Source organism: Strix aluco, chromosome 4 (assembly GCF_031877795.1).
Source record: "Strix aluco isolate bStrAlu1 chromosome 4, bStrAlu1.hap1, whole genome shotgun sequence".
In the NCBI taxonomy this organism is placed as follows: domain Eukaryota; kingdom Metazoa; phylum Chordata; class Aves; order Strigiformes; family Strigidae; genus Strix; species Strix aluco.
In genome coordinates, this window is record NC_133934.1 from 114835543 (window position 1) to 114859243 (window position 23701).

The window sequence follows — 23701 nt, forward strand, 5'->3', positions numbered from 1 at the left end:
TGGCAATGGCTGAGTGCTGACACTGGAGCTGCTTGAGGTTTACCTCAGCATTGGTGGTAAGAGAAGAAGGTGGCCCTGCCAGCAAAGGCAGAGCTGCACAGCCCCTTGCAGAGCCTTGGTGCTTGTGGACCAGCCCAGTCTACACTTGTCCTGGCTCAGCCCCAGAAGCAGGGCTTGGTAAATTTGAAAAGACACAGTCACTTGGAAAGCTATTTCATAACTGGAAGCCATCACAAATGGCCACCTCTCTGCAAATAAGAGGCACAACAGCGAGCAAGCTCTCTGCGTTCTTCATCCAGATGCTGAGGAGTGAGCTTTCTCTGCTTTAGATAATAGGCAACAGCTCATGGAAAAAAACAAAGAGCTGGTGCTACACATCACCCGGGAGAAAGGTCACTTCAGACAGCAGGTGAGCAGGTGGCACAGACACCAGTCAGAGTCACAGGGAGGAAATGGGGACAGGGACAAAAGCAGCAGCATCACTGGGAAGCTTCCAAAAGAAAAAGAGGATCTCCCAAAGGGATTTGTACTGGGCTGGAGCCCTGCTTTGTCACCACAGGAGGAATGGCCTTTTCTGGGAACCTGGCAATCCTAGACTTGCTATGGGGGGGCAGAAATTCATGCAGGACTTCTGTACCGGGACAGAGCCAGGAACAAGGCAGGCTGCTGTCAGCCACCCCGTTGTATGTGGCCCTGGCAGGAGGTGGGATTCCTATCAAGCCTGGACTTGAGGCAGGTAAGTAACAAACACGCTTTGAGCATGGCACATGTGTGGCACTCCTCTGCGAGGAGCACGAACACCCCTGTGGTCAGCTAAACTCCCAGAGACTCTCCCTGCTCACCAAAGCACTCTGGCAAACACAGTACCACCCAGACTAGCAGCATTACTGATGAGATCAGGAATATTGCAGCAGTGGGCAGTGTCTTGCATAAACAGCCAGGAACAAGGAGATCCAAACCGTCCCTCAGCTGTGCCAGTGAGTTACAAAGAGACTGGGAAAAAGTCATGTAATCCCATGCTTCAGTTTCCTCTCATATTTTGTCTGAAAGTTAATAGCAACATTAAACAACTGAAATACCAGGGGGAAAGGTGCTAAAAAGGGCTATATATCATCAGCAGCACATGCACCTATGCATGCGTGGCATGCACATTGCACAAAGCATTGCTAGTCTCATCTTGCTGCCAGTCTGTAACACTAACAGTGGTGGATTAGGCTCCTTTTAGGTGATGTGACAACAGACAGGATATAAAGCCAGGACATGGAGACTTGTACTTTTTGGCCAAGATATGTCACAACATGTTCTTCAAAGCTGATCTTTTCAGGATTCAGCCCCTGGGAATGTAAACCTGAGGAGCATAGTATCGTTGGAGAAAGCCACAGAGCACGCAGTCTGCTAGGATAAATAAATCCACTTGGAGACTGCCTAAATTTAGCTATATATGGACATTTCTAGAAAGTGGGAACCGCAATGGTTTTTCCATCAATATTTCAAGGGCTTTCTCCAGCCTCTCCCAAAGCCCTGTATTAAACTGGTTTAGCAGAATAATCCTGTCTTAACAGAGAGATAACAGAGGCACAGAGAAGTGCTTGGTCAGAGGAGGAGCCAGGGAAAGGGCCAAAAATAGCATCCAAAAACAGTTCCCAAGCTGTTACAGCTTTGGGTCTAACTCTGAACCATGCCTCAGCTCTCTCAATCTTCAGTCAAAATCCTGGCCCTACTAAGACAAGACAAATTATTTTACCTTGCAAAAGTAAAGAGGAAGGAGGAAATCAGTTCAGCTTATGGTCTCAAAACCCAGATTGTGGACCTAGTCTGCATTTATACGTGTTTTATAGCAAGGGCAGGAAATCCTGAAGGTAGGCTATGTTAATAACAGTAAATAATTCCAGTAGTTAACGGGGTACAGAAACAGACTCCTTTCTTCACTTGTTCTGATCCACTGTGCCTGTATTCTTGGCTCCAGTGTGTGCCTGCAAGGGGCAGCACAGCCCCACAACGGGACTATGGTGAAGGCACAGGCTGAGGAAAGCAGAGCTGTAGACTCAAATCTTGTAGGTTAGGAGGGGACTTGGGGCAATTAGTGGTTTCCTGCAGAGGAAACTTTTTCTTTTCATCACCAGGATTCACTTCTGAAAAAATTAGTATCACTAGCACTTAATGACAGAGCCTGATGAATCTGGAAAGTTGCAGTCTGGTTTTGGAGACCAGACTCAGTGCAAAGTGCTACAAAGAAGGCGCAAAACAAGCTACCAGTGGTCAGTGGTGGAATAATACAATGTGGTGAGAAAAAGTGGAAAGCATTCACATGGCACTATTTTAGATTAACGTACTGCTGCTTCAACAGATTAAAATTGCAAATCGCAGCATCAGGCTAGCTGGTTTTCCTTAACTAATTCTTCTAATGCTCTTTTTCATTTGTTTTCCCTGCATGTCCAAACTTGGTAAAAACAGGTGTAACAATTTCTGCATAATGGAAACACATTGATATAAAAAAAACATTGACATTACATTGGTCATGCTGGGAATGAGTGGGATCAATGTATATTTTGGTGGACTCTGATGCAGATTTGAAATTAGAGCAGAATCACTCATTTTAGTTGCTTTTTCTCTGGGAAAGAAGGGGTTACAAAATGGACAGAGTATTACATACTGGATCACTGTGGGAACAGTGATGAGAGATGCTACTGGAATCACTCACAGTGCCAAAACCATATCATGATATTTCAGAGCCTTTTCAGTATGAGGCCAGTGGGGTTCAGAGGCGTTTAGCCTCTTGCTCTCCTCACGCTAGCTCCTCGCTCTATCTAGCTCACTCTGTCCATGGGGTTTACACTAGTCTCTCAAAATTCCCCCTGAACCTGGAGTCGAACAAGGCTGTGCTGAGTTTGGCCCTCACCCACCTCCACTCAGTGCACACAGCCCCCTCCCCAGTCCATTATTCAAGGGCTGAGACCACCCAGCAGCTCCAAGAGCACCAGCAGCCAAAAGAGTAGAGTGGGGTGCAATTCTCTTTCACTCGTCTTCCTTCCTACAATCCCTCCCTGATAGTAATCCAGCCCTGGGGGGTTCCTCAGCTCTGGGCTGGAAGACATAGAGGAGACCATCAGGAGCAGAGGCTCTCCAGGGCCAGATGATGTAAGCAGGAATGGAGGAGCAAGACAGGGCAGGATGTGAACCCAGCATCACAGATCCCATGATACCCTGGCAGTACTTTGGTACTGGTCAGCAACACACATGCTGCACTGTGTTATCACAGGGTCCGTCACTCTGTTTGAGAGCTGATTCATTACCTATAAAATACAGGGGCTCTCCTGACTTATGCCTGTTGAACATCTTGCTCAAGATTTCCAACGTTGTAACAGCATGTTCCATTCACAGCTCTCCTGCGGGCTGCCAAATCCCTATACTAGAGCAAGCTTGCTGGAAAACACTACCAAATTGGAAAGGAGGCATCTGACACTGCTTTGCACCAGGCTGCAGTGAACCAATCCCTTGACTTCTCCCCTCACACTAGTCTAAACAGGAGAGCTGGTTGCTAAAGTTTTGTTTCTTAAGAGTCACTGAATCAGACACTCCTAAGTGAGTCACCAGCTGATGAAGCTAGAGGCACTCACTGCAGACAGCATCAAGTTCTCTCAAATCTAGCCTCAAACTAACTCCTCATCTTTTGTCTCAGTTCAAAGGTAGCATCAGTTTGACATCAAACCACTCCTCAAGACCAGCCCTCCTTGAGTCACCAAGAATTATCCAGCTAGTAAAAGCCCTGTGGGACAGCAGCTGAGTACTGTTCATGCCTTGTGCTTATTGCCAAACTCAACAAGGAGTGGTACTGATGCCAAGGATGGTACCTTTAGGTACAGGTACCTTTAGGACAGGTAGGCAAGCAGAAGTAAGAACTAGACTTGGTGCCTCGGCTGGCAGGTGTGGAGCTGGGCCCAGAGCCCAGGAGCGCAGATTCACACTTGCTCTCCAAAATGTCCCACCACTGTGCTGCAGATCCTGCTCCCTTCTCACCTTGTGAATCCCAAGTTCCACCCTGGGCAGCTGCCAAAGCAGGGCTTGGTACTGCCTCCACCTCGCTCTTGCTGAGGCACTGCCATGAGATGTAATTTGGACCTGTCAACCTGAGGACAGGGAAAGAGCCTTAAATTCATTTCTAATCACCATGCCATTGATGAGTGATGAACACTGTGCCCCTGTGCTGCAGTGCTTTAAAAAAATTGGTGACTGCTGCTCTGTTCTGGGGCAGACTGCATGTAGGGCTGGGTGCTGGTGGCCCTGGCTCCTCGGTGGAAACAACACCTCCCTTCAACCCCAAATCAGCTGTCCAAACTACGGGTAGGTAAGGGAGATCACACGAACTTTTTCCATAATGTCCCTAGCAGCAATCTTTAGGTAATGCCTTACAGTGAGTGTGGGGTTTTTGAGCAAAGGAAAATAAGCATCCAGATCTTGGATTGGGTCCCACTTCACAGGCATTTTTTTTTTTTTTTTTGGCTAAATCGTGCTAAATAGCTGACCTGGGACACTGGGGACTTGAACCTTCATTTCTCAGTTCCCAGCAGTGCATTCCTCTCACAGCAGGCACTGTATTGTCACAAGCATTTGCAAACCCTCTCAATCTGAAAAGCCTCTAGCAGGGAGCAATGTAATACTATTGCTCAAAACAGCATAATCTCACCTTCATATCAATGTGGCTGCCCCTAAAAGTCACATGGAGATGGGGACCCATGGTGCCAAGCACCTGGGTAGGCACTTGCTGGTGAGAGGCTTGTCTCTGGTCCCCCCCACGCTCTCCAGTGAGGGTGCGGTAGTGATAGCTCTTCATCCAAAGCATGTGACAGTGGGCTGGATAGGACTGGGCTGCCCACTGGACTGCCCTGAATGACGTTTCATATGAAAATTGCCTTCTGATCACAGAGAGGATGAGAAAAATACCTTTTCTCCAGCTGGTACCACAGACCCATGTCCAGTCAGTGCACTGGAAAACAAATAGCTGCTTCTTTCAGAGAAGTGTGATGTAGCAGTTCACTGACTCACATCACCCAGATTCTGCTGAGTTCCACATTTCAGATTTATAAGTTATTATTTATAGTGCTGCTGTATAGCTAAAGACCCAGAATGAACCAGTACCCCTGTGAGCTGTACAGATATTAAAAAAAAACCCCAAACAAAACCTGCAGTCATTTGGAGAAGGACATGGATTTTCCTTTGGTGTTGAAGGCTCAATTCAATAGTATTTGGAAGCTGATATTGTTTGACAAATAGGAATTATCCAAGCTCAGTTCACAGCTTAGAAACCTTTAAAAGACATCCCCTTTATAAGAATCTACTGTACAACCATTACAGGACAAAGTCAGAGCAATAACTGACAGCAAACTAAATTGTACAGTAAGATAAAGAAGAAAATAAGAACACGTTTAAAGGCCTGAGGAAGGCAAGTGCTTTTGTTGATATAAGAGAAATGATTGAAGAGCAGTTTATGCATGTGAAAACATGATCCCAGTAACTCTGTCCAGGTCAGTCAGCTGAGGGGCAGTGTGCTCTGCTGATGGAAGGGACAGCCAGCACTGCAGAGCTCTTCAACGTTTCATTTTACCATGGGTAGTATCATGGGTATCTTATGTGATCAGCTTCCCTGGGACTTAAAAAGCAGGATTCAGAGGTGACTGGGTACATCCTACTCATTCTGGCTGCCTCTGCCCATTGCCTGGAACTCTCTTTGCTCCAGGCGTCCTTGCCCAATACTGCTGCATGGGTCTCACCTCACAAGTTTATCACTGGATAAACCCAGCTTCATGCAGATCTGATGGAGAAGACTGTCAGGTACCAGTCCTGGAGTGGATCTTGTTAATAGAACCGCTGGTAATAGGCACTGCTAATGCTGGAAACTGCTTCTGAATGAAAACAAGACTTTCCAAAAACATGTTTATTGATGGAAAATGTAACTGCCCTTTGAGATACTACAACCGATCTGTAAATACCTGAAAAATTAAAGTCACAGGATCTTTAGACTAGAGTTGCACTTTGGTCCCTGTATCCTTCAGCTTTCCTAGAGGCCAGGATGTCTCCCTCTCCTGCTAGGGAGTGAGGCCAGGGCTTCCCAGGGCAAGGAGGCTGAGAGGTCATCTCAGGATCCCAGCCTTACGATGAGAATGACAGCTGCAAATGCAAAATGCAACTTTTAAGAGGCATTACAGCTCCTGTTTTGACTTCAGTCTTTCATGTTTTTGAAAATTAAGTCAGAATTTTCCACTGAACGAAACATTTCCACTTCAGCAACAATTTCCCTTGCTTCCCCTCTCCTACCAAAATGCTTAAAAGGATTTCAACTAAAACTGTAAACTGCTGCATATTACTTTTGTTTCCTTATTCTTTTCTTTAGGCCACCCTAAGTCTCTTTCTATAAGAAAACCAAATATTTGGAATTGCTGTGATCTTCATTTCCATGACAGGGCTACAAGGGCAAATGGTGCCCACGCTGAACTTGGTTCCTCTGGCATAAATCAAAAGCGCTCACAATTACATAGACAAAATTCAGAAATGGCTCATTTCTCTTCTTTGCACCTTTGTTTAGCCTGTGCAGAGTGTAAAATGTGACTGAATTGTACTGGCCCCAAGCAGCTCTGTGTGCAGGGCAGTGGCAACCAAGTACATTATTCCTCACCTGCAGTTCCCCACCACCTTCCAGCTCCCATGGAAGTTTCTGACTTCAGCTGCTCATCATTGCCCACTGCATGGACATGCCATTGGTCCTAGCCCAGCTCGTCTGTACTGAAGAGGGATGACCAGACTCCCAGCCCTCTGCTCCCCTTCCCCATGGGGCATCTCCCAGCAGCAGAGGGGTTCTGAAGCTATACCAACCATGGGAAGGACATACAGCAGGTGCATTTGCCACTGCAGCAATTCAAAGGAGATTTGAATTTGAATCTTCTTTGAAGAGAAGACCCACTACCTGATTCATCATTGGTCACAGTCAAGTTTAGAGCCATAGTTTTTCTCCAGCAGCCAGACAGAATCTGTAGAGAGAGAGTAAATGTGACCCTACTGAGGCTTTTGGTTGTTTATGTGGCAAGAGGAAGGGAGGAAAGGGGAGAGAGGGATGGGGAGAGCAGGATCATCCAGATCCTGAACTTATGACTGGCCTCTCTACAGGGAACAAACAGCTTTGCTGAGAACTCGGAAAAGACCTTGCTCAGCATCAATATTTCACATCTCAGGCAATGGAAGAAAGCAGTAAGGAAAGCTTGGGTAGCTCAGTTCATCTGACTGATTATGCCAGGTTTTGATCTTCTTTCCTCAAAACACCATTGTTCAAGCAACCGCTCATTTTCTGCTTTCTACACAAAGGGGCTGTTCCTCCTTTAACAGATTATTGGCAGAAGCTGGTAGGCCTGAAAATTCCAGACTGCTTTATGATGTGAAAAAGACACAAGTTAAAAGAAGGATCAGACTTTTCTGGGGTCTGGAAAAGCTGTTTGTTTCCAGTGTGGGCCTCAGGAAGATGGCAAGGTTATTTGTAGAAAGGTTGTGTTAATGTTGTGTAGGTTCCCTTCTACTGCTATGGAGCCTATTTCCAGAATTAACCATATTTTACAAAGAGCAGTAACTACATTCCAAGCTGATACACAGGAATCAATACACTTCTGAATTGGAGAAACATTTAGCAATGCTATTGAGAAACCACTGTTGGAATGCTGGCTTTACCAGTTCAGTGAAATGGGGATTTAATTGGGCATGAATACCATTCCAGCTGGGTTACATCTGGGTGGGTGCTTTGAACTGTCTCTTTCCCCCAAAGTCAAGAGGACTGTCGTGACCAAAAGTGTGGTCTTCCCTAAGAATAACAGCTTGCATGGTTCAGTTTAGGATATAGTGGTGACTTGGAATACACTGGGATAAAAATGCATAATGCAGAAACAAAGCAGGCATGTTACTTATAAAGTGTTTCTTCAATCACATAGGTATCCATATTTCAACAGAATGTGCTTATTGGCTTATATAGTGGAAGTAATCATGCCGACTTAAAGCTGCTGATTTAGAGAGCTAATTGACTCTGGTCATATTTTAACTTTATTGCACAAACTGAATAACAACTACATGTTAAAAAAATTCTTAAGTTCAAAAGTATTAAGTGGTCACAGTCTTCAGCAGCAATTAAGCAACAGCACAAAAGAAAAAAGTGTACAAGAATATTAATCTACCCTTCTGAAAAATTGAAGAAGCTTTACACTTAAGACACTTTCAGTAACCAGACTGCTAGTAATGGTAAGTTCACACCACTGCCTCGTAAGCCTCACTTCTTTATTAAAACTGGTCACAGGAAGAGGACTCCCCCATACAGGTGGTGATATTGCCAGCTTCCAAGTGCCTGGAATAGCTAGGTGGAGATGTGCCTTTTGGATATCCAGGAAACTAGCAGTAGGACGATGAGAACAGCAAATACCATGGTTCTAAGAACTGTATTCCTAAAGGAGTAGAAAGCCTGGATAGGCACATCAGTTAACCTCAGATCAGCCAAACTAAGGTAGAGCAAAATAATGCATCTACTGGCAACAGAGACAATGTTCTAATGGATAAATTTTCACTGAAGCTGAGGCAGTTTGACAGTCACAGCCACAACAGAGGTGCTTCTGACACCCGCCCTGGGGCTGATGGTCTCTGAAGTGCCAGCGAGTCTGCCACAGCTGGGGATTTCAGGATCCTCCTGCAGCTGCTTGGGGCACCGACAGATGCTGCCAGCAGTGGGACTACAAGCGTATCAGTTCCAGACAGCCACATCATGGACTGTGGAGGTTTCGGTTTGCTGGAAATTCAGAAAAATGTTGGTTTCCACCCAATTTGGATCAAATCCATTAAAAAAAAAAAATCAAAAAATTTCCCACGACCTCTCACTTTTTGGTTGGCTCTGTTTACTACCTGCATGCGTAGTCCTTCAGGCCGGGACCCTGCCCTGGAGAGAGGTCAAAGGCATACAGTAGTATACAGAATACCAAGCCCAAGATCCAAGACAGAGACAAATACAGACTTGCCTCAAACCAAGCAATTCAAATCTTGTTTATTGCTGTTGAAACTTAATCTGAAGCTCACTCAGTATTAGAGCAATAGGGTCAAACACTTGATGTCTTATGGTTTTTAAGCAAGACTGATTCTGTTAAATGAATATAAAAAGCCATCACGAATATTAAAATCCTAAACAAGATTTTGAATAGTGTCTATCAATTTAATTACTTAATGGAAAAGGCAGCAAGAGGACTGTGTTTTATTTTTACACTAATAAAAAAGCATCAACTGTTGAGATAGCAATCTGATGAAGTTGTATCTATTTCCAAAACTATCTGCTTTTTAAAAAAAAAAGGTTGTATGCATGAAACAAGATCATCATGCTCAAGAGAGATTTTTCCCATCACATACTGTGTTCTGTGTAGAACAGCCATATCCCTTCTACCCAAAACATATTTTCCAGGGACAAGGGAAAGAGAAGGAAAGGAATGGAAAGAGAATAGGATCAAAATCACTTTCATGAAGTACACCGGATACTAAGACTTGTGTTTCAAAGATTACTCTAATCTCTAATTTCTGAGATCAGTATGAGACCTCTATGGAGGACTGATTAACCCACATCTGCCTGTTACCAGTTGTTGGGTTTTTTTGTGATAGTCCTTCTCAACAGCTGCTTCTGACTGCTGTCAGAGATAGAAGCTGGTCTACTGCTGCAATCCACAATGGCAATTCCTACATTTCACACATCGGCCTATTGCCAAATAGCTGCGTGCCCTCAGCAGCTACAGAATTGGTACATGCGTATCTCATTAAAACAAGATACTTGTCACATCGACATTATGGGATTAAACATGCGCAACCATAGTTCAGTTTCCTCGTTGAAGAAGCATCTTTGTGTTACTTGACTGTCACTCAGTGAATGTCTTGCTCTCATTGTTAGAGAGAATTAAATCTGTATAGTGTTTGATGTTATGGATTGAATTAAATCCAGCCTACTTTTGATTCATACTCTCACTCCTTCATAGGAACCTGAGGAGGAATTGTAAAGTCTAAGTAGGGCTTCTGCCCTATGAACTGGGAAGATTACTGAAAACACTGAATACTGACAGCAAGAAAGTACTGATGTACTTACTCTCAGGCAACAGAAGTACATAAAACTGAGTATGAGCACTGACTCTATAAAAGCTTATGAAGCTCAAGAGTAAAAATTAAGACCAAGTATCTGATAGATTCCTCTTAAATTTAATATCCCCCATATTTGTAATCATTATGGCTTGAACCTAGTAGATTCCCATATTTCTGTAACTTTGCTGTGGCTCAGTCATCCCACAAAAGGGTTCTTGCAACTCTTGAACAGACTTTCCAGGATTGCAGCGTGAGACTAAGTGAAGAAGTGGGAATCCTTAAATCATTGTTTGCTGAAAAAATGGGAGGATTTATCAGGTGCAAGCAGTTGTTGTACTTGCTCTATTTGTTTCACGCTATTTATAGCCTGGCTTCTGGATTGGGTTTCTTTTACCATCAGTGTTTAGAGCAAGAGCAAGAAACTAAAGCCAGGAGAGGGCAGGTGCTGTGGGCAGCACCCCCCTGCTGTCTTTCACAGCTGTGCCCAGTGTCCCAGAGGGACATGGGGACTTGGCTTTTCCCTGGCAAAAAAAAAAAAAAGTTGCAGGCACCCACAGAACTTGAGCAAACTGGGATCCAGCTGCTCTAGCTTCTTGTGGGAAGCGCAATAACGGGTAGCAATGTCACCTCTGGGTCATGCCTATGGATATCCACCCCCAAGATATGCTTGGCAAACAGCCCCATTGCATACATCCAAACTCCCACGGCCCTGCTGCTGCCCCATGCAAGATCTGCACACAGTTAACCAGCATAAACGGAGACCTGGTTGCAGCCTGTGTGACTATTGCAAATAGAAGTCTAGAGAATGTAAGTACCAATGAGTGAAGCATCTGAGTGAGATTTCCCCAAAACAGAAACCCACAAGAGGTGTCTACTGAGGTCATTTACCAACAAAACTGTGGAGACTTAAAATATCCTTGTTTCAGGCAGGAGGCACATGAGGAGAACAATCCAGAACCGCCATGTCCGGTCAGCTTTGGAACAGTAACAGGGGTTTGTTCATCCGATGACAAAACGCCAGTCCTCACTGTCAAGACCCACATCTGTCCACTTGCTTCACACTACCGTTTTGTCTAGAGGTTTTCCAGCTTCCTTTCTCCTGCCTTGCTAGGGAAGTTTAAAGAACAACTGTGATCATCTTCATCTCCAGGACTGAATATACACAGGTCAATGTGAGTGCACAAGAACAAAACAGATGCAAAATGCTGAGGATTTAAGTGAGGCTGAAGTCTAGTCTGCTTCATGTTCTTTGTTGCTAAGGTAAATGACTTATCAAAAAGTAAATTTGGGCAAGTAAAAGGGGCAATGCAAATATCCAATACTCACATTTTCACCCATGAGCCACAAAGGAATATTCACAGATATATAAACTTGGCCTGTGACACCTCTTGCCGAGGCTGACAAAGCAGTGTATTACACTTGCGGTTCATAATTACTCTGGTCACAGTCCCTTATGTCTCCCACCCGGGCGCCTTCGCTGCAGAGGTCCAGGTTTGGCTCCCGGAGATGGGGGATGCCCGGGGCTCAGCCCAGCCCAGCCCAGCTCAGCCCAGCCTAGCCCAGCCCAGCCTTCCTCCTGCTTTGCAAGTGCGTCTGTGCCATCTAGTGTCTGTTCTGCCTCATTACCGAAATGTCTCGGAGCAGCCCACTGTTGTGATAAAGACATTCTGGAAAGTAATTAGTTGGCTAAACGCTAGTAACTTTAGCTGGGTAAAGATATACCTGAGATGGGAGTCGCACAAACTCGACTGAGTTTGGACTGAGAGCAGCCCTGTGGAGAAGGACTTGGGAGGTACTGCTGGAAGAAAAACTGAGTATGAACCAGCAATGTGCTCTTGCAGCCCAGAAAGCCAACGGTATCTTGGGCTGTATCAAGAGAAGTGTGACCAGCAGGTGGAGGGAGGCGATTCTTCCCCTCTACTTCACTCTTGTGAGACCCTACCTGCAGTACTGCGCTCTGGGGTCCTGTTACGGAGGCTCTCAAATAAACAAACAGCAACCAAAAATTAAAAATTTATTATCAACACAATTAACTAGCCCTTTGCAACCATTGAATGGCAGGTTCAAACGCCCGTGGGAGGAGAACAAAACACCACTTTCCTAGGGTTTAACAACAACCCAAAATGCTCTATCACTCACCTAATAAGTGAGGACTCTCAATCTCAAGGAATTTCTCAGGGCAGCATCCTGACCCAAGTAACCTCAAGGAGTTTCCTTGGGCAGCGTCCTGACCCAAGTAACCTCAAGGAGTTTCCTTGGGCAGCGTCCTGACCCAAGGGGAGAGTCCTCAACCACAGCGTGCTGCTCCAGGGGGGACTAGCACAAAATGGCTCCCCCAAGGGTCTCCATTTATACCCAGGACGAATCTGCTCTGTGGTCAATAGCGGCTTCCACTGGCCAAAGGCCCCAACTACCGTCAAGCCCTGAGAACAAGGGCATAGAAAAAGGAAATCAATAGCTGCTACACTTCAGCAGCTGAGAAGCCCTATTTTCATGGGGGGGGGTGGGGGTGCACCTGCCACAGGCCCCCAACATAAGAAGGACATGGACCTGTTGGAGCAGGTCCAGAGGAGGCCACGAAGATGATCAGGGGGCTGGAGCACCTCCTTTATGGGGACAGGCTGAGAGAGTTGGGGTTGTTCATCCCAGAGGAGAGAAGGCTCCAGTGAGACCTTATAGTGGCCTTCCAGTACTTAAAAGGGGCCTACAGGAAGGATGGGGAGGGACTCTTTATCAGGGAGTGTAGTGATAGGACGAGGGGTAACAGTTTTAAACTGAAAGAGGGTAGATTTATATTAGCTATAAAGAAGAAATTCTTGACTGTGAGGATGGTGACGCACTGGAACAGGTTGTCCAGAGAAGTTGTGGCTGTCCCCTCCCTGGCAGTGTTCCAGGCCAGGCTGGACGGGGCTTTGAGCATCCTGGTCTAGTGGAAGGTGTCCCTGCCCATGGCAGGGGGGTGGTACTAGATGGTCTTTAAAGTCCCTTCCAACCCAAACCATTCTATGATTCTATGATTCTATTGCATCCATAGGCACACAATTATCAAGTCATTAAACACGAGGGAAAGATAAACACAGGCAAATTATTCTTTCTGCCCATCTCTTTTCTTGTAACCTGTGAAACAGAAAGTGCTGCAGTTTTGCCCTCTGGGAACTATGCAATGAAATTCAACTCAGAAGGCATTGAAAACTCCCTCAGTGTCTTTTTAAGTGCTTCAAAGCACTTGGATGTTTCCTTCTCAAGAGAAATCACAAAGATACATTAAAACAGAGTTGTTATTCCAGAGGTAAATCAAGCATGAAGTGCCTTAATATTATGTTTGCCTTCTCTCTAATTAATAAGCCCTACTTAATCACAGATTTTGTAAGCCTCTATTCAGACAGGTCTGCAGGAGCAAGATGGTCTCTGCTTATCAGAGACCACAAAATTTTACTCTCGTATTTGCAGCAAACTTAAAATCTTCAGTACAAGATGCCAAAACTACATGTGACTAGAAGACAGTGAAGGGGAAAAGGAATCTTTGGTGTTGGTGGTTCCTGCTGTAGCAGAGAATTTTGCGAGGGTCATCTAGAAAGTCACTGTACTCCACAACACAAAGGAAGGAAAAAACCCCAAACAAACAAACAACAAAAAACAACAAAAAACTCCCAAACCCACCAATTCCAGTTAGCCTGAATTTTACAGTTTAAGACAGACACCAGATTCTTGAAATTTATTTCCAAGCCAATGGAAATAAAAGAGTATTTCATCTGACATCACACCCATACAGCTTCAGAAGACACAAAAAGGCTTAAGGATTACAATCTTTAAGAGAGAAGTCCTTCCTCAATGTTTGCAGAAGATCAGTACACTCTCAAATAGAGGGCCTGCTGTCTCCTTCAGGAAACAGGATACTGGCCTAGGCGGGCCTTTGATCTGGCCTGACAAGCTGTCCTTGAGCTCTGCCTAACGTATGCAGGAGTCATTTGTTAAGTAAAACTTCTGGAAACAGCAAATGTTTGCTCCATTATTCACAATGGGAATTATCAGGCATGTAGTTATTATGAGTATTTATCATCTTTTAGGAGCTCTCCTTATCTTCTCAGCCACTGCAATGCAACTACACCTGGCAAGAGTTGGTTTTGGTGCAATAGCTGAATTATGGGAAAAGTGGCAAATGTAAAAAGAATAGAGGGGTTGATTGATAGAGATTTATATTCAACCATGGTAAGAACCAACAAGAGACAGAGTAACAACTCACGCTCTATTATTGTAGTAATGCCTAGAAAAGAGGGGCAGAAAGGTGGGGTGGTAACTACAGCCAGTGGTAAGCGACTTTGAGGTGCAAGATGCTGAAGTAGATCTGAGAGAGCAAGGCTCTTCCTTTCATCTTACCATATTTCATTTCCCTCTTGCAAGGAGCAGGTAGGATTCCACAAGGAGAATAACCACTGCTTGTGCAGCAGCATCACTCTGGTTAAGTTTTGTACATGGGACAAAACAGTATCTTCATAAGACACCTCTTCATGAAACTAATACAGGAGTTAATCACTGTACCAGCTTATCCCTCAATGTATCCACTGCTGCAACGTGCTGTGCACTTTATAATCCAACAGCAGAGTGAATTGTTTACTTAAAATTCAGTGCTGCTAGGGAAAAATGTACTATCAGATTTGCCAGGATGGATAAAGCCAATGGCTAAAGCAGAGAGACCTGTTTACTTCTCACAACAGCAGCAGCCTTTTGAATTTGAAGGTTTCTTTCTAGAACCTCAGAAAGGTTTTTGAACAATCATGGCATTTTTGTGCAAGGGGCACACAAACACAATGCTTGATATTCACCGTTCACCAGATAAAGCCAGAATCTTTTAATGTTTTAATTGAGAAAGATACCTGTCTATCCCCCCAGACACCATGCAGACTGCTGAACTCCCAGGGTTTTAAAATGACAAATTATTTGACACCAAAACGGGCTCAGGCTTATGGGACTTGGACAATCTTTTGCTCAATGTTTGTCAAGCAACTAGCAGACAAGAGCCTGGCCTGCACCTGGCAGTTCTGGCTGTATTAATAGTATTGGATCAGTAACTAATGAGAGCTGTCAGGAATTGGCAAGCACCACTTGTAAAGCTGTCACTTGAATCTGTTCCCCCCCCCAACACTCCAAGGTATTTAATCAATTTTTCTAAATGAGTGTTTACATTTCACATTAACTCATCTGAAAAGTTATGCTGATCACTTAAAAACAAAGCAGAGAGGGAGAACATGTAGTTCTAGCAATTGCAAGGTCACAGAAAATTTATGGCATTGTTTGCCCAGCAGTGGAACCAGTGTCTGACAGCTGTTTGTTCCCGCACCATAACCCAGCTCTGGGAGACTGTAATTCATTGTGAACTGAACTCTGGTTTCACCCTCTGTATATGAGGAACAGTTTAATTAAAATGCAGGAATAACAAAGACAGATTCCATTGACATACAGTAAATAAACGTTTCTCAGTCAGATCAATGTCTTAGAAGAGGCAGTTTTCCCAGTCGAGGTTTTTGGGTTGTTGTTTGGGTGTTTTAAAATAATAAGGCATTGCAGTATAGTGAAGTATAATGGAAAATACAAACATTTTCTTCATTGCAAACAGAAAGCTGCCCCTGGCTATTGGTAACACCCAGACTTTTGTGTACAGAAAAGTGCTGTGATAAATGATGGTACCCTTTTCTAATAAAACAGTTTATTTTTGTGCTGTCATTGATCACATTTTAAATAGGAGAAAACAACATGCATTTCAACTTGATAAAGCTGTCCTCATTTTTACACTCAAAATATCAGGTCTTGATTCCATTCTTTTCCTGGGTACGTATAGTTGAGGGGTGTGATCTAGGTCCATCTCGGCAGGCACCCAGCTTGAGTTGTAACCTGAGAACTAATAAAAGAGGAATTGGAAACCTTCACTTGGACTTTACATTAATCAGTGGGATCCTAGGGTTGGACCCTGTTATGGTGGCTGACACACGTAAATCTGTAACAGTTTGGCAACCCAGGTGGGACACTAGTAACCACTATCAGAACCTCTCATCTCCAAATGTCTGATTGGCTCCAACGGGTGAGTTCAATTGGAATCTTTGGCAGCAAGAGGCACCGAACCTGGTGAGTCTTAAATTCCTGCTTCAAAATCTTAAATTCTGCTAAAATAGTGCACTAAATGAGAATTGTGTGGGCTGATCAGCATAAGATGCAGAATTTTAGAATGGGAAATACTTTTGACATAGAAAAGGAGATGCCCTTAACCAAAGTACGGAAAAACTAAGGTAAAATCGACAGTACCAAAGGAATAGGGAAAAAGAGATTAGTAACATTATGACAAGAGGATTGGCCACTTCTTACACAAGAGGGCAATCCAGCAGAAAAGTGGCCACCACAGGGAACCTTTGACCAACAGGAATTAACCTTCCTGTGTGAACATCTGAAGGACACGTTCCCTGGACAAATGGATTATTGCTATGTATGGGATAATTGGGCATTTACTAGATGAAAAGAAAAACCTAGAAAAAGTGGGAAAAGTTCCTTTAGAAATACTGTATATACTCTGCTAAAATGTTTGCAGAGTCTGCTCCACCCTATGTTCCGCTCTCTACCTTGGCTTCTTTATCCCCCCCTCTCTGACCTACTCCTATTTTTCAGACCGCCTTACCAGTGGTACCAGTGCCAGGGACAGCTGTGCCTGGTCCAGGTGGGGCACCCCAAGTAGCCAATACAAGGGTCTACCAACCTTGGCATCCCCAGGATTTTATTGCTTGGAGTCAACAGACTCCCAGACTTTGAGAGGACCCAGAGAAAGTGGTACAAGTTGTGAAGGGAATACTACAGGCATATGATCCTACCTGGGGAGATGTGCAGATGCTCCTTGAAGTCCTATTCATCCCAGATGAAAACCATGCAATTCTTGATGTGAACTGTCACTGGGCAGAACAAGGGGGAGATGCAGCTGCCCGGACAGCCTGGCCGACTGTGGATCATGGATGCAATCATAATGTAGATGCAAACTACAGACGATAACAATTAGCCAGACAAGGCTTTGAAGAGGCTATACGTTTGGCATGACAAAATCTGAAAATTGGTCTGAAATAAGGGAGTGTCAACAGAAACCTGAGGAACACCCCTCAGCTTTTCTCTCTAGATTATTTAAACAAGTCAGAATGTTTGGAGGAGGAAAAGACCCAGAAGCAGAAGCTAATAGACCTCTAATGGTCTCTACTTTTGTGGATCAAACAGCTCTGGATATTAAAAATATTTTTCTAAACATGTTCCCGACTGGCCAGGGAAGTCAATGGATGAGGTAATGCGTTTGGCTACGTTTGTATACAATAGTCAACATGAGGAAAGGGTTAAAGAAAAGAGACATCAGATGAGAGAGAAAGTAAGTGTGTTTGCGGCTGTGCTGAGAAAAGGAAGAAAGTAGAGGGAGAGGCCAGGGAAGAGTCAGAGGAGGTAGATGGAATCAAAGTGAATGTGATTTCCATCTGGGAGATAATGACTTGCACTTGTTGTGGGTAATGGGGGCATTGGAAACAGGGATGTCCTGTGGGGCCAAGAGGGCCTCAGGGACCTGGATTTGGGAGAAATCAGGTAAGTATCACTGAACAGCAATGATGGGAGGAGAGAGACTCAGACAACTCTCAGGCTACATATCGGTTTTGGAGTAGTAAACTGAATCTTAGGGGTCAAATTGTGGGAAAAAATAAGGAAGATAAGGAAATACCATTCCTAGTGGACACGGGAGCCACTATTTCACTTTTGAATTTCAAGCCCAAGGGACAACTCTCAACTGATAGAGTACTGGTTCAAGGAGTCATGGGCAAAAAAGGAACAATCCCTTAGACAGCTGATGTTGCTATGGATAGGCAGCCAGGGGGCGTGGGGAAGATTTGTGATTGCAGCAGAATCACCTATGTGTTTGCTGGGATAAGATCTATTACAATCCCTAAATGCCCAGATCTGTCTGTCCCCAGAAGTGCTAGAACTTTTAATAGCAGGGGTCTGCCTCACTGCTAAAAACTCACTAAAAATTCCTGGGGTTCCATCTGAACTTATTAAAGTACCTACAAAATTGTGGAGGTCCTCTGGAATGGATGTGAGCATGACTGGTCTCCATAAAAACAAAGGAAGGAAAGTCTGTAGCAATCAAGCAGTACCAAATTCTCAGGGAAGCAGAAAAAAGTATTCATAAGTTAACCAATATCTGAAAAAAGGGGCTTTATTATAATGCAGTTCCCTGTATAATACCCCTATATTACCTGTAAGCAAAAATAGGTTAGGCAAAGAAGGAGATCCAGAATACCAGTTTGTGCAGGACCTCAGACTGATAAATCAACGTGTGATTCTACCTCATACGGTGGTTCCAGACCCATCAACAATATTATTGCAAATTCCATCTTGGGCAAAATAATTTACTGGTTTTGATTTAACAGATGCATTTTTTTAGTATTCCTATAGCAGAAGACAGCCAGCATCTGTTTGCATTTATGTGGAAAAGCCAACGACTAACGTGGACCTGCTTGCCCCAAGGATTCATTGCATTTTCTACAATATTCTCCTGTTTGCTTAAAGATGACTTGAAAGATACTATATTACCTAGAGGTTCTATACTTGTACATTGTGTAGATGATTTTTTCATTGCCAGTAAGACATATAAAGATTGCTTGAAAGATGCTCCTTTAGCACAAAAAGGTCACTGTGCATCTCTTTCTAAGCTTCCACTGTGTCAGCAGGAAGCAAAATATTTAGGATTTATATTAAAAGAAGGACAAAGATTAGTAGACCCAGAATGGGTCCAGGCTACTGCAGAAATACCTCAACAGTAACAAAAAATTGTGAGGATCTTTAGGTGCAGTAGGATAGTGCAGGCCCTGGATACCAGGCCTTGGGGAGTTAAGTAAGCTGTTGACAGAAGCTACCAAGGCAGAGGAAGTGGAGCCTATACATTGGGGTCCAGAGACAGAAAAGGCTTTCTAAACTATGCTTTAGCTTCTGCTCTGGCACTGGGATTGCCAGATTACTCCAAGCCCTTTGAACTATTTGTGCATGAGAACAAAGGAGTAGTCAGCCTAGTCCTTACTCAAAAGCTAGGTCCACACCACCACCCTGTGGCTTATTACTCAACTCAGCTGGATCCTGCAGCAGCAGGGAGTACCATAGGAAAAAGCAGTTAGTCCTGGGTCACCCGACAACCATGCACATCCCGCATGAAGTAGAACTGATTTTTAAGCAACATGCTACAGGAGCATTCTCCCCATTCTCCCACAAGGAGCGCATTCGTATGAATTATTTTAAATGTGGATAATATTACCTTAAAAGGATGTGATGCTTTGAATCCAGCAACTTTACTGCCTGTTCCCTCTGATGGTGAGCCATATCATGATTGTGCTGAGGTGTTTCACTCCAGCCAACTATGGGAAGATCTGCAAGATGAACCTCTAGAGAACTCGGATCTAACCCTTTTCACCGATGGATCTTCATAGTATGTGAATGGGAAATGACACACAGACTATGCAGCGGTGAGAAACTTAAAGGAACTTGAAGCAGAACCCCTACAACCCTGGTGAGTGCCCAAAGGGCTAAATTAACTGCATTAGCAAGAGCAGCCTGGTGGGCATGTAATCAGTGGGTAACTATTTAAACTGATTCTAAATATGCTTTTGGAGTGTGTCATGCAATGGGTACACTACGGCAAGAAGGATGGTTCCTCACCTTGGTGGGAAAGAATATTTCTAATGGAAATGAAATACAAATACTATTGGAAGCTATTACACTTCCAAGGGAAATCGCTGTAGTACACTGTCCAGCTAATACCAAAGGATCCAGCAAAATTGAAAGAAATAATGGATTAGCAGATAAAGCGGCTAAAGCTGCTGCCCACCAACCTATATGAGTGTACTGCCACAACAACTCCCTCTGCTGATGACTGGGCAGAGATCAATAATCCAGCCCAAGTATATGCAGAGGTTACTCAGGAAGAACAGGCTCGATGGGTAAATTGGGAGGCTGTGAAAGATGAAACTGTAATTTGACTACTGGAGGAAAACCCATTTTACCAAGAAAATACTTAATGACTTTGGCTAGGTGGTTTCTTGTTAAAACACAAGAAGGGATTACAGTAATTTTTAACCAGACTGAAAAAATGTGGGCAGCTCCCGGAATATATATCTGGCAGTAAAAAGGATTGTGAGTTCTTGTCACACATGTTGGAAGTTTTCCGATGCAAAACCCAAACAGGAGGTTGAATGATGACCATGAGCATATTTCCCATTCCAAAGACTGCAGACCAATTATGTTGACATGCCTCCTGTGAGCAGATTTAGGGACCTGCTGGTAATCGTGGATCAACTCTCAGGATGGGTAGATGCTTTTCCCACCAGGAAAGCTGATACTCCAGGAGTAGTCAAAGCATTCTTGCGGGAAATCATGCCCAGATACAGAATACCTGAAACCATAGGATCTGACAGGGGTTCTCATTTTTCGTAGGGAATACTAAACATACACTTCTATAAAAGTTTATGAATACAGTGACAACTACATGTTCCCTATCATCTGCAGGCCTCAGGACAGGTGAAAAGAATGAATAGGACTCTCAAAAGTAAAATTGCTCAAACTTATAGTCAGGTAGGTTTGAAATGGCCTGAAGTTTTAGGAATAATGCTATGAGATATTAGAAATAGCCCTTGCCAACCTCTAGGGTTGTCACCAGCAGAAATAGTTTGGCAGGCACTTATCTGTACCTGGGACCTTTGTCCCCACTAGGACCAGCCTCTTAGATGGAGATAAATGAGTTACCAAATTTGTTTTGGAGATACAAAAACATCTACAAGAAAAAAGGGCACAAGCCAGATGGTTTCAACCAGTATCAGGTGGAATACAAGTACATGATATCCAGTCTGGAGATGCAGTAATAATAAAAGTCCACTCTTGCAAAACAAAGTTGGACCCTTAGTTAGAGGGCTCCATATACTGTGTTATTAACTTCTTACTTTGCTGCAAAGGTTGCAGAAAAGGATAACCAGAGTCACCACTCTCATGTTAAACAGCTGCCCAAAGAATATCAGTTAGATGGACCACTGTCGACCCCACGGAATTCCATCAATCCTACCTTGGGGATTGAAACCAGGACTGTGCGAGTTTACAAAGGCTGAAGGAAATCCCAGAACCATGTCATTTTTGTTTTCTTTCTACAGCAACCTGGACCAGGGAGTCACCTGTTTCTTGACCAAGTGCACCATCAGAGACTGTAAATCAAGGACAGTGTCCTGTGTGGTGTGTCCACCATCCTTACAGAGTGGCAATCACTCCAGGCGCAGTTCCAAGAGGGAAAGGTTTGAGATTGCATCAGTATGGTTGGCTTTGGTTATCCTGGAATAATTGTGGCCCAGGTGGTGTATTAATAACTGTTATAAAGGTCATTGGGAAAACCATCAGCAAGGTTGGACCTGGGGATACATACACCAACTGCCCAGTGAAGAAGAGTTAGCCACAAGACTCAATGTTTTATTATTACATTATCTTCTATACCTTCTTAAGATTGGAGTAAAGTGGTTACCCCAGTTCTGGTATTAACCCTTCTTTGTATAGATGTTTTGGTTCTTTTTCTTTTCTAGAAGCCAAGAAACAAGGAAACAATTCCAGGAGAATGAGGCAACTTCAGCCAGCCAGCCCAGTGACAGTGAAAACCAGAAAGAAATCAAGAGACCACCAACTAGAATTAAGTGATTGGACTTAATCAAGTGCTGGGTGATATGGCTATAATTGAGGGGTGTGATCTGGGTAGGGTTCCCTCTCCAGAGGCACCCAGCTTGAGTTGTAACCTGAGAACTAATAAAGGAGGAATTGGAAACCTTCACTCAGACTTCACACTAATCAGTGGGATCCTAGGGTCAGACCCTGTTATGGTGGCTGGCGGGCGTAAATCCGTAACACCTGTCAATACTAAAATTGCTTATACTGGTGTAGGTATTCCCATGAGGAAAGGAAAACAAACTCTACTCCTATAAAAGCATCCACACTACTGATTAGGCTGATACAATTACATCAATAATAAAAGAACATCAGACTGCTAATAAGCCCAGTGGTACCAAAGCCCATGTGTACTTTGCAGTGCTCTTTCTCCTTTTCCAACCCAGGATTTGGGTCTGTGTTCTGTAACTGCCACCCTTACCTACAGAAATTTGGCAATTTGTACCATCTAAAGTTGGTTGCTCTGGAAACAGGCTATAATTTCTTCAAGCTTCACAGCAAGAGCTGCTGAACTCCAAGACAAACAAGCATAACACCTCTGTTCACTTGCTTCCCCAGGCCGATGAACTTGCCTCAGCAGTCACAGATTATTTTCCTCTTCCTTACCCACTTGTGAGGCCAACCTCAGGAGGAGCCTTTGCTTGAGAAAACACTGAAGCCTTGAAGTACCTTTCACAAAAGGAAGCTGGAACAGGAAATCTCACATAGGCCAGAAAAATATCAGACATCTGCCTGAGTATTAAAAGGGGGCATGGAAGGGATCTGTAGAGGGTTACATAATCAGGACCTTTTCCTAAAAGAGAGCCCTTCTGTCTCCTGCCTCCCATCTTCTCCCCAATCCTATGACCTCTGACAACATCCTACTTTTCTGCAAGGACTATTGGGTATCACTTACATATTGTTGCTTGCTACATTATCAGTCTGTTACTAGTCACTCAACTGATGGTCGTCTGAGCTCCTCCCTTTATCAAGCCATTCATCAAACAGTCTGGAATTGCTCAGACACCCAAAATGCACTCTGTGCTAGCAGTGGGTGTTTCAACACTCAAGAAAGCCCAGTGTTCTTTACCAGATTCTCCTCCTGGTGTCAGGCAGTATGAGGCAAGATCATCAGAAAGTGTCCTTTTCCTACTCTTTCCCCCTTAGGGACCTAGATACACAGACTGACTGCAGTAAGCATATGTACCTGGCCCTTTCTCATCAAGGTGCAAATTACCTCCCCTATGCCACATGGCCAGCCATGTGCCTGGGCTGCTGGCATATGGTGAGGCAGCACTCCAGCTTCTGCTTTGCTAACTTGCTGTTTTATTAACCTATCAGGGAGGAAAGAAAAGGGTAGGGGAATGTCTGGAAACTTTGCTGTTCAACATGTGAGATCCCAACTATCCAAACTATCTCCTCAGCAGATGTCTTAAACTACAGGGACTCTTCCTTCTCTTAACAGGCATATGACAGACCAGGAACTCTGTGGCAAGGATGAGATCAACTGGTCCCACACATTCACAAAATAAAAACAAAGGCTCAGAAGTTATTAGGGTTTCAAATTTCTGTAATGTAGTACTGGTTGCTCTGCACCAGCTTTGTCGCTACCAACACTCTGCTGAACTCATGCTTTTATTAATCTACTTGGAAGTTGCTGTGATGGCCTAGACTTAATTAGTCCTTTAATTAATGGGTATTTTAGTAGACATAAGCTACATAAGCCACAAAACACAAGATTACTTGTTTGAGGCCTTAGCGTAACTGCTGTGCCAGCAGAACATTACAGAAACCATTCGATACTACCTATTTTATTAAATGCTAAAATTAAATT

At 44.0% G+C, this 23701-nt stretch overlaps 1 long non-coding RNA gene across 1 annotated transcript; it reads left to right on the forward strand.

Annotated features, from left to right (window-relative positions):
• The first annotated feature begins 564 nt into the window (after positions 1–564).
• On the forward strand, positions 565–21994 carry LOC141923574 (uncharacterized). Its single transcript, XR_012623331.1, has 2 exons — positions 565–736; positions 21753–21994. It is a non-coding gene; the product is annotated as an uncharacterized LOC141923574 (long non-coding RNA).
• The last annotated feature ends 1707 nt before the right edge of the window (positions 21995–23701 follow it).